The 13795-nt window shown below is 41.6% G+C and overlaps 1 protein-coding gene across 4 annotated transcripts in view; it reads right to left on the bottom strand.

The window, feature by feature from the left end:
- The window catches only part of ERICH1 (glutamate rich 1), a 69624-nt gene that overhangs the window by 55698 nt on the left and 131 nt on the right, over positions 1-13795 (bottom strand). The window lies entirely within an intron of this gene.

The following is a 13795-nucleotide window of genomic DNA, read 5'->3' as shown; positions in this document are numbered from 1 at the left end:
TTATATATGGGTGAGATATACCCCTTGGGTCAGCTGGGATGAGTTGTCCCAGCTGTGTTCCCTCCCAATTCCTTGAGCACTCCCAGCCTCCTCACTAGTGGAGTGGGCTGAGGAGCAGAAAAGAACTTCATTCCATGTAAGCACTGCTCAACAGTAACAAAAAAATGCCCGAGTCATCAACACTATTTTCATCACAAATACAGAAAACACATCACCACAGGAGCTGTTATGAGGAAAATTAACACATCCACAACCAGTACACAGATTAACATTCAAGCACTTGTACTGAGGGAACTATTCTTCCAAAGCAAATGATCATTGACATACTGATGAATCTAGATGTGCAAATAAATCTCTAAATCTGCTGAGAAGAGCAGCCTCCTCATAACTACAGTGGATTTTATGCTTCCCATCTTGATATCTGATTTCCTTAGTCATCTCCCCCCACAATCTAAATCTCCTTTTCCTTTCCATTTTTAAAACTGAGGGACTAAACTCATACACACAATAGCATTACTTCAAAAAGCAAGACCAGACCTGCTGTGATACATTCCTTCTAATTCCCATGGGGAGCTCTTCCCATCTTTAATAACTTTGCTTGGGAAAGCAAGCTGATAGAATGCCTGCCTTGGAGGGTATGGATACTGAGGTTTTTCTTTGATAAAAATCTCTTTTGCTCAGAAATAAGAATCTAGATCAGGAACAGTGATAGATTCACCAAAGTAACATCCACTTAGCTGGAGTTTTCAGCAGATACTAGAAGCAGCAAGGTGTGGAGTGAAGGAGCTCTTTACTGCCTACAAAGTTTCCACATCACAAAGTGTCAGAGTATCTTAGCACTGACAGAAGAAAACTAGCAATTTTCAATAACCATAACAAAATAGAAGTGAGCAGTGTTGACACTTAGACATTAAAAGGTACTCATTTGAAACCCAATACATTTCAAGCCTTCTGAAGACAGCAGGAAGCAATAAATCCCAACAGTACACCTTCCTCAGGTGAATGAAGAATCACAGAATGTGGTGAGTTGGAAGTGACCCACAAAGATCAGCGAGTCCAGTTCCTGTCCCTGCACAGCACCATCTCCAAGAGTCACATTGTGTGCCCGAGAGCTTTGTCTAAATGATTTTTGAGCTCTTTCAGGCTTGGTGCTGTGACCACTCCCCTGGGGAGCCTGTTCCAGTGCCCATCTGTTCCAGGCACCACCTGAGTGAAGAACCTTTCCCTGATACCCAGCCAAAACCTCCCCTGACACAGCTTCAGGCCATTCCCTTGGATCCTGTCACTGGGCACCACAGAAAAGAGATCAGTGCCTGCCCCTCCTTTTTCCCTCACAAGGAAGTTGTGACTGCAATGGAGCCCCCCCTCAGACTCCTTCTCCAGGTGGAACAGACCAAGTGCCCTCAGCGGCTCCTCATACAGCTTCCCCTCAAGGCCTTCACTGTCTTTGTAGGTCTCTTTTAGATGATCTCTAATAGCTTAATATCTTTCTTATACTGTGGTGTCCAAAACTGTCCCCAGCACTGGAGGTGAGGCTGCCCCACTGCAGAGCAGAGCAGGACAAGCTCCTCCCTTGCCCAGCTGGCCATGATGCCCCCCAGGACAGGGCTGGCCCTGCTGGCTGCCAGGGCACTGCTGGCTCATGTTCAACTCATCATTGTCCAGGACTGCCAGGTCCCTTTCCATGGCCCTACTTTCTGGAATCTCATTCCCCAGTCTGCCTGTACAGCCAGGGCTGCCCCATGCCAGGTGCAGAATCCAGCACTTGTTGAACTTCCTATGGTTGGTGATTTCCCAGCCCTCTAATGTGTTGAGGTCTCTTCGCAGGACCTCCCTGCCCTAGACAAAGTCAACAGTTCCTCCTTGTTTCGTATCATCTGTGGATTTGGTTAGTATCCCTAGAATCACCAGTGAGTGATGAAAAAATGGACTGACTTATTTTGAATTATTTGGAATCCTAAATATATTCTAGTCTGAATAAAAAATAAAATAAAAATCTGCCTGCAGCCCAAAACCTTTTGAACAAAGTGCTCCTCAGTATAAGTGAACGAAGAAATTAGGCTCTGAGGAATACCCATTCTGCCATTCTCAGCAGCTTTACATGCTCCAAAGCAGCACTCTACTTTGCAGTTAACAACCGAGCTACCAAAACATTTTTCACATGACAAAGGAAACTCTTTCCAGAGGGTTTTATTGCTGCAATTACTTGAAAAAAAGGACTCGTGTGATATCCATAAGCACTGGTTCAATCACAGAATTAGCTGCAATAGGTACCAAACTAGTTCCATGGCTAACTCTTGACAACTCATGTCTGGAAATAGTGAAGTACAAACACATCAGAAAACTGAAAAAAACACCAGGTTTCTACAGTCTGACATCACATGAAGAAAGCAAAGTGTAACTCCAAGAAATACAACAGAGAACACATGCTGGCTACTGATACAAACTGTGAACATCCATGATCTTTCTATTACTAATTTTGCAAGAAGAGTAAGGAGTCTACTCCAGATAAATGCATTTTTAGCACCTATGTATTAAATTGACACCTTGACTGAATTCTTATTACATACACAAGGAGACTATCCACAAACACTCTGAAATAGCAGTGAAGATTTATGACAGTTCTGAGGTTGATGACAGGACTTAGCATGACTTAAAACTCAGTTAGGACTACAGACTGTAACAAAAGCATTCTGAAGAACTAAACAAATTAAGTTCTGAACAACATCAGAAACATTCCTGTGCAGCGATGGCTTCTTCAAAAACATTTCTGTGGAGAATCTTTGCCACACACTTTTGGCTACTTGTCATCAATACTTTAAGTACCCCCACCACATTTCTCATTGGGTTGCCTCCTGCCTGCTTAAGTCAAAGCTGGGCAGCAAGAACAAAGTAAAGTGGCATCGGGAGCCCTGAACTCTGTGAAGCTTGCAAGTTGTCCTACTTGGTCTCTTTGTCTCCCCCACAAACAGAAGCTTTCCAAAAAGGGAAGAATCAGGAACTTCTGAAACCATCCCATGTGCAAGATGTGCTAATATGCTATTTCTGCTACAGCAGAAGGAAAGATAGTACAGCAGAATGGAAAAGGACAGAAAGAGCAGACAGACTGATAATCCTCATGCAGAACATATGGACAAGGCCTCATTAAAATGTTCAGTTCATCTCTGTTACTGAAGAATTACTCTCCAATATTCAAATGCATTTAAATCCTTGAAGTCTCTTTTATCATGAAAGTACCACATCTCCTATGAATGTCATGACAAGACAGTTACTTCACAACATGATCACAAAAATCACAGAACTGTTAATGTTGGAAGGGACCTCCAGACACCACCCAGTCTAATCCCAAAGCTCAGAGCAGGATCAACTAGAGCAAATTGAAGACGGCCTTGCCTAGTATACCAACCCCATTGCATGGATCATCTCCTCTTCCCTAATCACAGCTGGATACTCTTGACCAGAGATCCTCAAGGGAACCATCTGAAAAAGAGTGACTCTTGAAAAAGAGTGACTCTTGAAAAAGAGATAACTGTGTTTATCAGGACCCAGAGCAACAGAGGGTAAAAGTATTTTAAAAGACTGCTACAGAAAGAAAATGTTAGCTAGACTACTGGTCTTACCAGCTAGCAGGTGGAAGACTGATAACTTCAGGCTAGGAGCTGTTCATTCCTTCAAACCATTCCCCACAATGCTGACTTTAACCATACAGGATAGTTTCATAGTTAAGAGTCCTCTGGATCCTTTCTGAAGGAGTTGCTCAGATGGCCAAACTGATGAACAAAGGTCTTTGCTCTGTGTTTATCTGGCCTAACACAGTGATTCTTGGGCCATGGCTCTGCAAGCCTCACAAGGGGTTTGTATACACATGGGTTTGTATTTCAGCTGCCAAGGCAAAATTCAGTCTGAAGTTATGATGCCTGATGGCATGCAAGGCATTCTGTTTTGCCTGCAGATTAGACACTGCTCCAGAGACCTCACGTACACAAGACACCAATTCTGCCAATGAGCCTGTGGATGCCCAAGATGTACTCGGTAGGGATGACGGTGCACTGAGTACAGACCCCTGTTAGAGTAAATGGAAATCAATACACAGAACCTCCAAGGGTAATTAAAACTATTAACCTTGACTTAAACTTCCCAATACAAGCAAAAGCCACACACATTTACCTCGGAAAAATCCAAAACCTCCAATCATCAAGCCTCACAGCCAAAAAAGCACAAGAAAAATAAAAAGGAGTTGGCTGAAAGCTCGAAGACCCCAAATCATTGCTAGAAATTGTAAAGACCAAGCGCTTGAAGTAAGCCAAGATAGCCTGTGTGCGTGCACAACATATTCTAGTCCTGAGGGAACTGAATAGCTATTTAGTTATTAACTTCAAAATCCTCTGAATAGGGATCACTTACCTGCAGAGAAGATTCCAGATTTGGGATACCAGTTCAGCAACTACCAAAAGATTAAAATCAAGGAAGAAAGAGAGTATTTACTGACTACAAAACATTCCATTTCCCCTGAACAGGGTATCATTTTCCCACTTCCTCATTTTTACCAAAAACATTCAAACTGTGCAGGGATATGAGAAAAAGAACGATGTAGTGACATGTAATTACATTCTGTGTAGCTTGACAGTTCAGATCATCTAAAAGGTATATCTAAGATGGGATCCTCTTTTTCAAGTCAGGAGAAAGAAACAGAAAATGTGATTTTCTTGCTATCAGCAAGGTCAGTTTTGCCAAGAGTGACGTATTTCCATTTCACCATGGACAGCGCATGCAAACCAAAGCAAAGCACTGTAGCAATGTCATGGGAATAACAAAATTGATCATTCCATCTGGGGGGAAAAAAATAGTGAAATATGCGGAATCCTAGCTATGATCAAAGTACAGTTTTATGTACACAGGCATGGGTACAGTATTTGGCTTTGTGCTCCCAGTCTGCAAGCAGTCCTCATCTTGCAGGCGAAGCTATGGTAACAGGCTCTTACAACAGTAGCTAGAGGATATAAAAAGGATAAAAAAGCAAGGACTGCAAGATCTGCAGCAGAAAATTCAGGCTGAAGCTGACTGTCTCTTTCAAGAGGCACTTGTAGACAAACATAGAAACTAACAGCTTACAAGACCTTGTGTTTAGGCAAAGAGGAGGCCATTCTGCAGATCACTGACTTTATCTTCAGTCTTCATACTTCACACTAAATAGCATCTATGTATGAATTTATAGCCCTTCCTTCCAAACAGCACTGGTATTTTATGACGTGCTTTCTTGAGGAAGACACCAAGTAATTTTTCAGCTTCATATTTCAGGATAGAATTCACTTGCATCTTAAGGCCAGAAAATGTACTACTACATCTTGCCTGAATGACTAGGAGAAGTACTTTTACACACCCACCTACACTGAGACCCAAAAACTTGTATATCAATATTTATAATATTACAATTCAAAAGATCTAGAGAAACTCCACAGTTCATATCAGGGCTTTTTCCCAGTGTCTAAATGCCTTTTAAGACACATACACATAGACCATGTCTGCTATTCAGATTTGAAAAACTTGACTGTTTTCAGCATTGGGCCTTTTTCTTCCTCTCCTTAGGAAGGAGAGGTTAAGGAATCCTACATTATATAGCAATATGTTTCCCATGGAGATCTCTACAGGTTAGAAACCTTGATTCTGAAGTCTCTTTTGGCCTGGAAGGTAGTCTCTCAGCCTCATACACCTTACTTTTAACTATCTGCCTTCATCACAAGAGCACTTTGAACAAAGGCTGTTCATCCCATTTCTCCCACAAGGTATGGTGACTTGCTTGGTTGATGGGAGGCTTTTTTGGCTTTGTTTTTTGAACTACAAAACTCTAAAACTGAGACTGAGGAGAAACACCATGGTGAAATGCTGATATCACAAGCTGATTATTTTAAACTTGACTAGCTCCTAACACAATCTTTTAGTTCTACAAGACTCACAAAACTTTAGTGGTATCTTACAGGGAAAAAATTGTACAGCTCTTTACAGGATGTCTACACAAGGTGGGAATGATCCTCTTTGACAAATTTACAATTGCTCTCATTGACATTACACGAAACAAATGATTTTAACTGCTAAAGCTATTATTACATATTTAATGGTGTAAAGAACCCACATGTGCTGTTTGGGAATGAAATTACGGAAGGATTTAGTTATATCCAAGGTCACATGAATTCTGTGCTTGAACTACTAGGTTATCAGCCGCATCTCAGTATGGCTGTTAACCAAAATGTCTCAAGGAGCTGCAGAAGAAAGGCAGATGCTATCATTTTATATCTAGTGTGTAACAGCAACTTCACAATATCAAGGTTTGTCTCAAGACCACTGACATTATTCTCACTGAAACACCATCTATTAGTCTTCAACTTCCCATTAGACAAAAAAAAATCAGATGCTAATTGCCCTAATTTTAAACCTGTCTTATTCTTTTACAGGTTCGAGAACCACAGTGGAAAAAAAATCCAGTTTTGTGCTCTAAGGTAGTAGTTGATAAAGTATGTCTCCGCTTATCTTATTACTTAGTATTACATTTTACAGCATGTGGAAACCCACTTTGTTTTCTAAAACTCAGTAATATAGAATTCTCCTGTCTGTGAGAAAATTTTTGAACAGCTGCAGCTTATTTAAGTATATGGCACATATCAGTAGGATTGAAAGGTAGGAAAGGAAAAGAATACAGTGATTAAACACCCCATATCTATGTATTCACCTAAATTAAGCAGTCATTACAAAGGGACAGTTATTACAGAGAGAGATTGACCTGTGAACCTCCAGACCAACCCAGCTCATAGCAAATTGCAAATCTGCAAATATAAAACAGCAATTTATTGCTAGAAAAAAACATTTATTTTCTCTTCTTAGCTTAAAAGAAACTTATTCAGCTAGACCAAGCACTGTCTCTGTCACATTGTAGTTTCAAATCATTAAGACTGGTGTTACATCTGCCAGCAAATTCTACATGACTGTGTAGTTCAACAAGAATCTGACTAATAGATTGTGTCATCCTGTCTCAACAAAGGTTTTAGAGATCTGTCAGTAGGCCACCTTAATTGCAGCCACAAGCTCCTAGACATCTAATAAACTTGACATGACAAAGATGATAAGAAGCTACATAACCACAATGAGAACACCAGGATTTCGTTTCGCTGTTCATAAGAATCCCATCTGCCTTGTAGTGAAACCCTGCAAAATGTGTATCGCTACTGCAGCCCTGGCAAAACAGATCACCTTCACTTTAGTTTCAATTTGTGCATACTATCCATCTTCTACAAAACTTAAAAATATGTTTCTCAAACTGCACCATTATCATCTTCTTACTTGGCACAATCAAACAGACCTCACTGAAAACATCTAAAGATATCTCATGAGTACACCCTTATTAAAGCTCAATAAAGCTGCTATTATTAATACCCATAATTCTGGCCACTGAATTGACCCAGCTATTAACTACAGTTGCACAAGACTGTCAGCAGTGCCCTGGCAGCCAGGAGAGCCCACTGTGTTCTGGAGGGCACCAGGCACCGCTGGGCAAGGGAGGGGATTGTCCTGCCCTGCTCTGTTGCAGCCCCATCCCAAATCCTGTGTGCAGTTTGAGTGCCACAATATAAGAAAGATACAAAGCAGTTAGAGAGCATTCAAGAAAACTTCAAAGATGGTGAAGGCCTTGAGGGGAAGCTGTATGAGGAGCCGCTGAGGGCACTTGGTCTGTTCTGCCTGGAGGAGACACCTCAATGCAGTCACAACTTCCTTGTGAGGAGAAGAGGGGCAGGCACTGATCTCTTTTCTGTGGTGCCCAGTGACAGGATCCAAGGGAATGGCCTGAAGCTGTGTCAGGGGAGGTTTTGGCTGGGTATCAGGGAAAGGTTCTTCACTCAGGTGGTGCCTGGAACAGATGGGCACTGGAACAGGCTCCCCAGGGGAGCGGTCACAGCACCAAGCCTGAAAGAGCTCAAAAATCATTTAGACAAAGCTCTCGGGCACACAATGTGACTCTTGGAGATGGTGCTGTGCAGGGACAGGAACTGGACTCCAGTGATTCTTGTGCTCCCTTCCAATTCAGTGTGTTCTGTGATTTTATAAGGTATTTTCCTCTCTCTTCTGGACAGATTTGGGCAAGGGAAGGCTGTGCATATATCACTGCTCACTGAGACCAATCTCCTGCCAACACAGGTGTGAAGTTTCAGAAAGTTTAAATCTTACTTCAACCTTAAACTGGATGCAAAGAGCATATGGCTAAAAGTGAAGATCAAACTATGCCACATATGGGCTAAAGTTAAATGTTATGGTATATTATAGTAGTAATATGGAAAACAGACATCAAAATAGCTAAAGAGTAAAAATCAAAAAGTACAACAAAACACCTGCAACTCATTCTGAGTTCAGATTACTGAAGAGAAAAAAAAAATTGCAGATTTTAAACAGTTTCACATGAGGAGAAGCAGCAAGCTAAAATGAAGGTCAAGATACCAGTATTTAAAAACCAAACCATGAAATTGGCATGTGTAGTATCACTGAGCACAAAGGTCCACCAAGATTGTGCACTAAGAGTTATTCAATAGGAATCTCCGTAAGGTCATATCATATAAAATAGAAATTTAATTAAATTTCTACATAGCTTTCTTCAAAGAGTAAATATACCACCCTTTGCAATCATTTCAGTATTTGATTATACAATATCAAGCAACTTCTGCAAGCATCTCTCTTGGGTTGCAATGCAAGATGTAATCACAAGTATGTATTCTATTACCATCTGCTGAAACCAGGTGTGGCAGTGATCTTTATCTCTTCCAAGACCCATCCTCCCTCCAAGGGGATATCTTTTGTTAATGGGCCATTGAGTCTCACTAAATGACTGATAAAATGACATCATCTCATTGTGAGCTGCTCTACCCAGGGGGAGGAGCCATGTGACAACACGCCTCGGGGAAGACAAAGAGTTACATTGTCCCACCCCAAACCCCTTGTGAAAGACGGCCCAGGTGTTCTGATTGGGTTTGAGTCCCTGGGGGTTTCTCCCTTGTTGTGTTTCGAGTGGTCCCTGACCCTGAACTCCACCCTCAGGGGTGGAGGCCCTCAGGAGTTCTGTCCCTCAAAAACCCCTGCCCTGGCTTTGATTGGGGCTCTTTGTTCTGGATCTGAGTTTGTTCCCGTGCTGAATAAATGGTTTAATGAAGAAAGGCCCGTCTCGTTGGTGTTCCATGCTGGTCCCCAGAACCCTGCAGCTTCCCTGGACCAGATCCTGAGGTTGTGGACTACAACAGAGCCAAGCATTCCTACTTGGATATAATCAGAGACTTGAACACTACAGTCAGCCTTCCTCCACTGGATTCCCAGAGGAAAAAGACCAGACCCATTTACACCACCGAACCTTCAGAGGAAAACTACACCATTCTACAGGATCATTACTTCAACAGAACAATGTCTGTCACTCCAGGAGGACTGCAGCCACCATTCAATCAGACTGCTACTAACACCCTGACCAACAGGGCATCAGGTTGTATTCTGACTTTATGAGTGGGTTGTATTTTTGTTGGTTTTCTTTTTTTGTACTACTGCATTTTTTTTATTTTCATTTCCTTAGTAAAGAACTGTTATTCCCATATCTTTGCCTGAGAGTACCTTGGTTTCAAGATTGTAATATTTTGGGAAGGGGGGTGGCGGTTTACATTTTTATTTATTTCAGGGGAGGTTTCTGCCTTCCTCAGCAGACACCTGTCTTTCTCAAACCAAGACAGCATCTCTACATATACATATAACTCAAGTCAATATTACACCAAATATCCCATCACAGAAGTGTTCTGGATGTTCCAATGCAGCTGAACTTTTCTTTTCTTTCTAGACATATATGGAGTTTTAATTTAAATCATTAGGCAACCCATAGAAATCCAAACTTCTTGATAACAGTTTTCAACCTCTTGAACTAAACACAACTGAAAATATAAGTAACCACGTATTGCCATAACAATCTGTGCTGGTTTTGGCATGGATGGGCTGGATTGGGATGGAGATAATTTTCTTCACAGTAACTGGTATGGGGTTGTGTTTTGGATTTGTGCTGAAAAGAGGGTTGGTAATAGGTATGGTTGGTAGGTAATGGATGTTTTCGTTGAACAGTCTTTCTGTTACCTGAACAGGCCCTTTCTGTTACCTGCCCCACCAATGAAGGAAGCTGAAAGTACACAAGGAATTGGGAGGGGACACATCTGGAGTAGCTGACTCAAGGGATACCCCAAACCATATGTGGATGTGCCCAGCATATAAAGCTGGGGGAAAGAAGGGAGGGGGGAATGTTGTGTGTCTTCCCAAGTCTCCATTAAAAGTAATGGAGCACTGCTTTACTAAGGGGAAAGCTAAACACCTGCCAGGCTATGGGAAATAGTAAATGAATTCCTTCTTTTGCTTGGCTTGTGTGGATTTTGATTTACTTATTAAACTGTCTTTATCTCAACCAAGTGAGTCTTCTCACTTTTACTTTTCCAATTCTTTCCCTCATCCCAGTAGCAGGTGAATATGTGAGCTGCTTTGCTCTGAGGTAACAGATTCCAGAAGTCTATTTTATGTCAAGAACAAACTTAGTGTTGAGTGAAAGGCATTACACACTGAATTTTTAAAAAGGCAAACTAACTACAAACAGACACACTTTAATGGCACACACCACCACTTCTACACACGTTCATACACCTGCTCCCTAAATATATCCGAGCATGTTTAAACAGTCCTACCACCAGTTGTGGACCATCTTATCTCAATGCTAAGTACATAAGAATTGCTCCAACTTCTTAAGAACAAACCAACCCTACACCAACACAATCCATCTCCCGAAAAAAACCCAGAACCCCAAACAGCCATCTACACAAAACACAGAACCCTAAAGACCACATAAAGTAAGGCTCTGCTCTCTGAGCATGTGCTCCCCTTGCAGACTTTCTAAGTAGAAAGCCATTGGGTGCTTCATTTCTGCTTCTTTCACTACCTTGTTGGCCTTTCTCCTTGACTACATTTCTCATCCAGGCACAATACCAAGGTTAGCAACAAAAGCTTTTTTTCCACCTTCCATAAAAGGTTTCAACAGCAAAGTACACCTACCCTAGTGTAACTTCCACATTTAACCACAAAATCATCACCTATTTTTAATTTAGCCAACTACAGTCCAATTAGAATTTACATCTTGGTAAACTGCAATAAATCTTTGGTCACATTGTGGGGGAGTAAGGTACTTCTCACAGAAAAAAACCCCCAAAAAAATGTCAGGCAACATACTCCATTTGCAATTAACGTTTCTCTTATTGACAAACATAAATGATGAAAGAAAACACACTCACTTTAAAATAAAAAATATTTTTTCCCAGTAAAACATCAAAGTATTTGCCAAAAAATTATGTTGCGTTTGAAAAACAAAAATAAGGATTTGAACAATCTCAAGATCTCTAACAATCAATCCTTCTCTGGAACTAGAAAAAGGAAAGAAATTGTGTGCTTTTCTGCAAGAATTAAGATGTTTAATATGTCAAATGGACATTAAAGAAAACCCAGCGAAACAAAACAACCTCAAAACTAAGAAACTGCAATCCATTTCAACACCCATTACAATCCTGCTCTCTCACCTAAGAAATGAAAGTAGCACTCCTTGAAGCAATATTCTCTATGTAAAACCATTTGTCACTGATGTCTATTAATTGTCCACAGTTGCTTTCCAGTTTAATCTCTCCAACAGGAAGTCTTCTATTGTTCCACCAGATTATCCCTTGTACAGCACAACTATTCTATCACTTTTTACTAGCAATTATAGTCAATAATAATAATACACTACATCTGCATCAATACCTTAACTCTACCCTTCAGCAGCTGGAACATCGCTCTCTATACAACCCTTTATGACAGTGTCATTTTGGGGCGACACAACTTTCAAGAATGATGACTAAAACTTTCAAGATGCAACAGTCGATGTTTAACAGCAACAAATGAGGAGTTCAGCTGTCCCAGATAGGATCAATACCTTGTTGATAACACACAGAATGACAGTGGTAGTACCTCTAGCCCTCTCACAAACCACTGGTACATAAGCATGTAAAAAAAAAAAAAAAAAAAAAAAAGCCCCACAAAAGTAAAAAAAAACCAAAACAACACTTTCTCAACTACTTCTGTCGCACCCTTTCCTGGCAGAGTGAAGTGCATCTCACTCACCTGCTCTATTGGCTTTTCATTATTTAAATTCTCTTCACTGACAATTACACCCATGACCTACAAGCTGTAGGTCCATCACATTTATTCTGTATTACAGACAAAAATTCATTGTTCACTTGCAATGCAGACAAAAAAATCTGTCTTCAGCATCTTCAACATACTTTTACAAAAAAAGAGCAAAACCTTAAAGAGAACCAGCTAAACCTTCCTTCTCAGTTCTTTTATAGGATACCTGTCTTTCAAAAATATATGTAGTTTCACAATAGAAAGTCAACAGTTTTCATATATGCTATGGGCTGCAGAGGATGATCAGATGAGGTTCTAAACTCTTCTAGTTTTATTTCCTCCCCTGTGACATCCTTGTATTTCTCACCGTATTTTCTTCCCAATCTTAAGTCACTGCTCCTTATAGTGGCTGAATAAAATATGATTTCCAACTCAATGTGTAAAGTTATACACTCAGCATCATGATCATTTTAGCTTTCTCTGACACACTACCAAAACAATTAGGTCTTTATCTGACCCTCAGTTTTAAATAATTTGAGAGCTTTAGAGTTCCCCCATTCTCAGCTCTAGAGCCATGCATTCACTCACAAGTGCAGGAACTCACTCTTCCTAATCCACTTTCCTACAGAAAATATCAATTTTTAATTCACATCCCCAAAGCGCAACAGCAGAACAGTTGCTCCTTCTCTCTTTCTCACAACGAATCTTCATCTTAACCACAGAGAACACTACCGTGTATTTATACCTCTTTCAAACGATCTCTAGTTGCAGTCCGTCAGCAAATAGCTTAAACATTAACTCTTGCTGATCAGTTTCACTCTCAAATTGTTATCCTCCCATGAAGTATTCCAGTTTCTGGATGCTGGAACTGTAAAGGCAAAAGCCAAGCACAGGATGCAAGCATTCAGCTCTCGCACAGCTCAGCTCTACTCGACACCCCTTAAGAACGACATATAAGTTATGAAACACCTGTATTTTGATTATTGCATTCTTCTTGTGCCGTGTCTTATAAAGCATTTAGATAAACGGAACTGATTGAAGCTGTGCTTGGATAGCAGAAGGCTTTTATTCTTTGCAAGCACAGCACCACAGTTATTTCAGAAGTAGCTAATTCACTTGAAATAAGCCAAAACAGATGATAACTAACAACAAGCAAGCACGCACGTATGTGCATAATGAGGGAAAAATGTGTCATCATAAAATACTTTGTGATTAGAGAAGTACATTTTATTTACTCTCTCTCCACCCTCATGCAGCAGAACGAGGCAATAGAACCCGCCCCGGCCCCTCCGAGCCACAGGGGCTGGACAGGAGATCGGGAGGGCTCAGCCCCGGAGGCTCCGCGGCCCCGCGCACCCAGAGCCCCGCCCGTGCGGCGGGCAGGCTCCGCCGAGGCCACTTTTGTCCTCCCGCCTCCCCCGCTGCCGGGCTCGCCCAGCTTCTCACCGCCTTCCCCCGCGGGAAGGGCGCCGAGGAGCGGAACAAGCGAGTCCCGCAGCAGCGCGGTGCGCCCGGGCCGGAACACACTTCGGCTGAGAGCAGCCGCGCCCGGAGCCGTCACCGCCGCCCCCCGGCTCCCTCCGTTACCAGC

Source organism: Parus major, chromosome 3, assembly GCF_001522545.3.
Source record: "Parus major isolate Abel chromosome 3, Parus_major1.1, whole genome shotgun sequence".
In the NCBI taxonomy this organism is placed as follows: Eukaryota; Metazoa; Chordata; class Aves; order Passeriformes; family Paridae; genus Parus; species Parus major.
The sequence above is the reverse complement of the archived record's forward strand: the minus strand, read 5'-3'. Positions and strand labels throughout refer to the sequence as shown.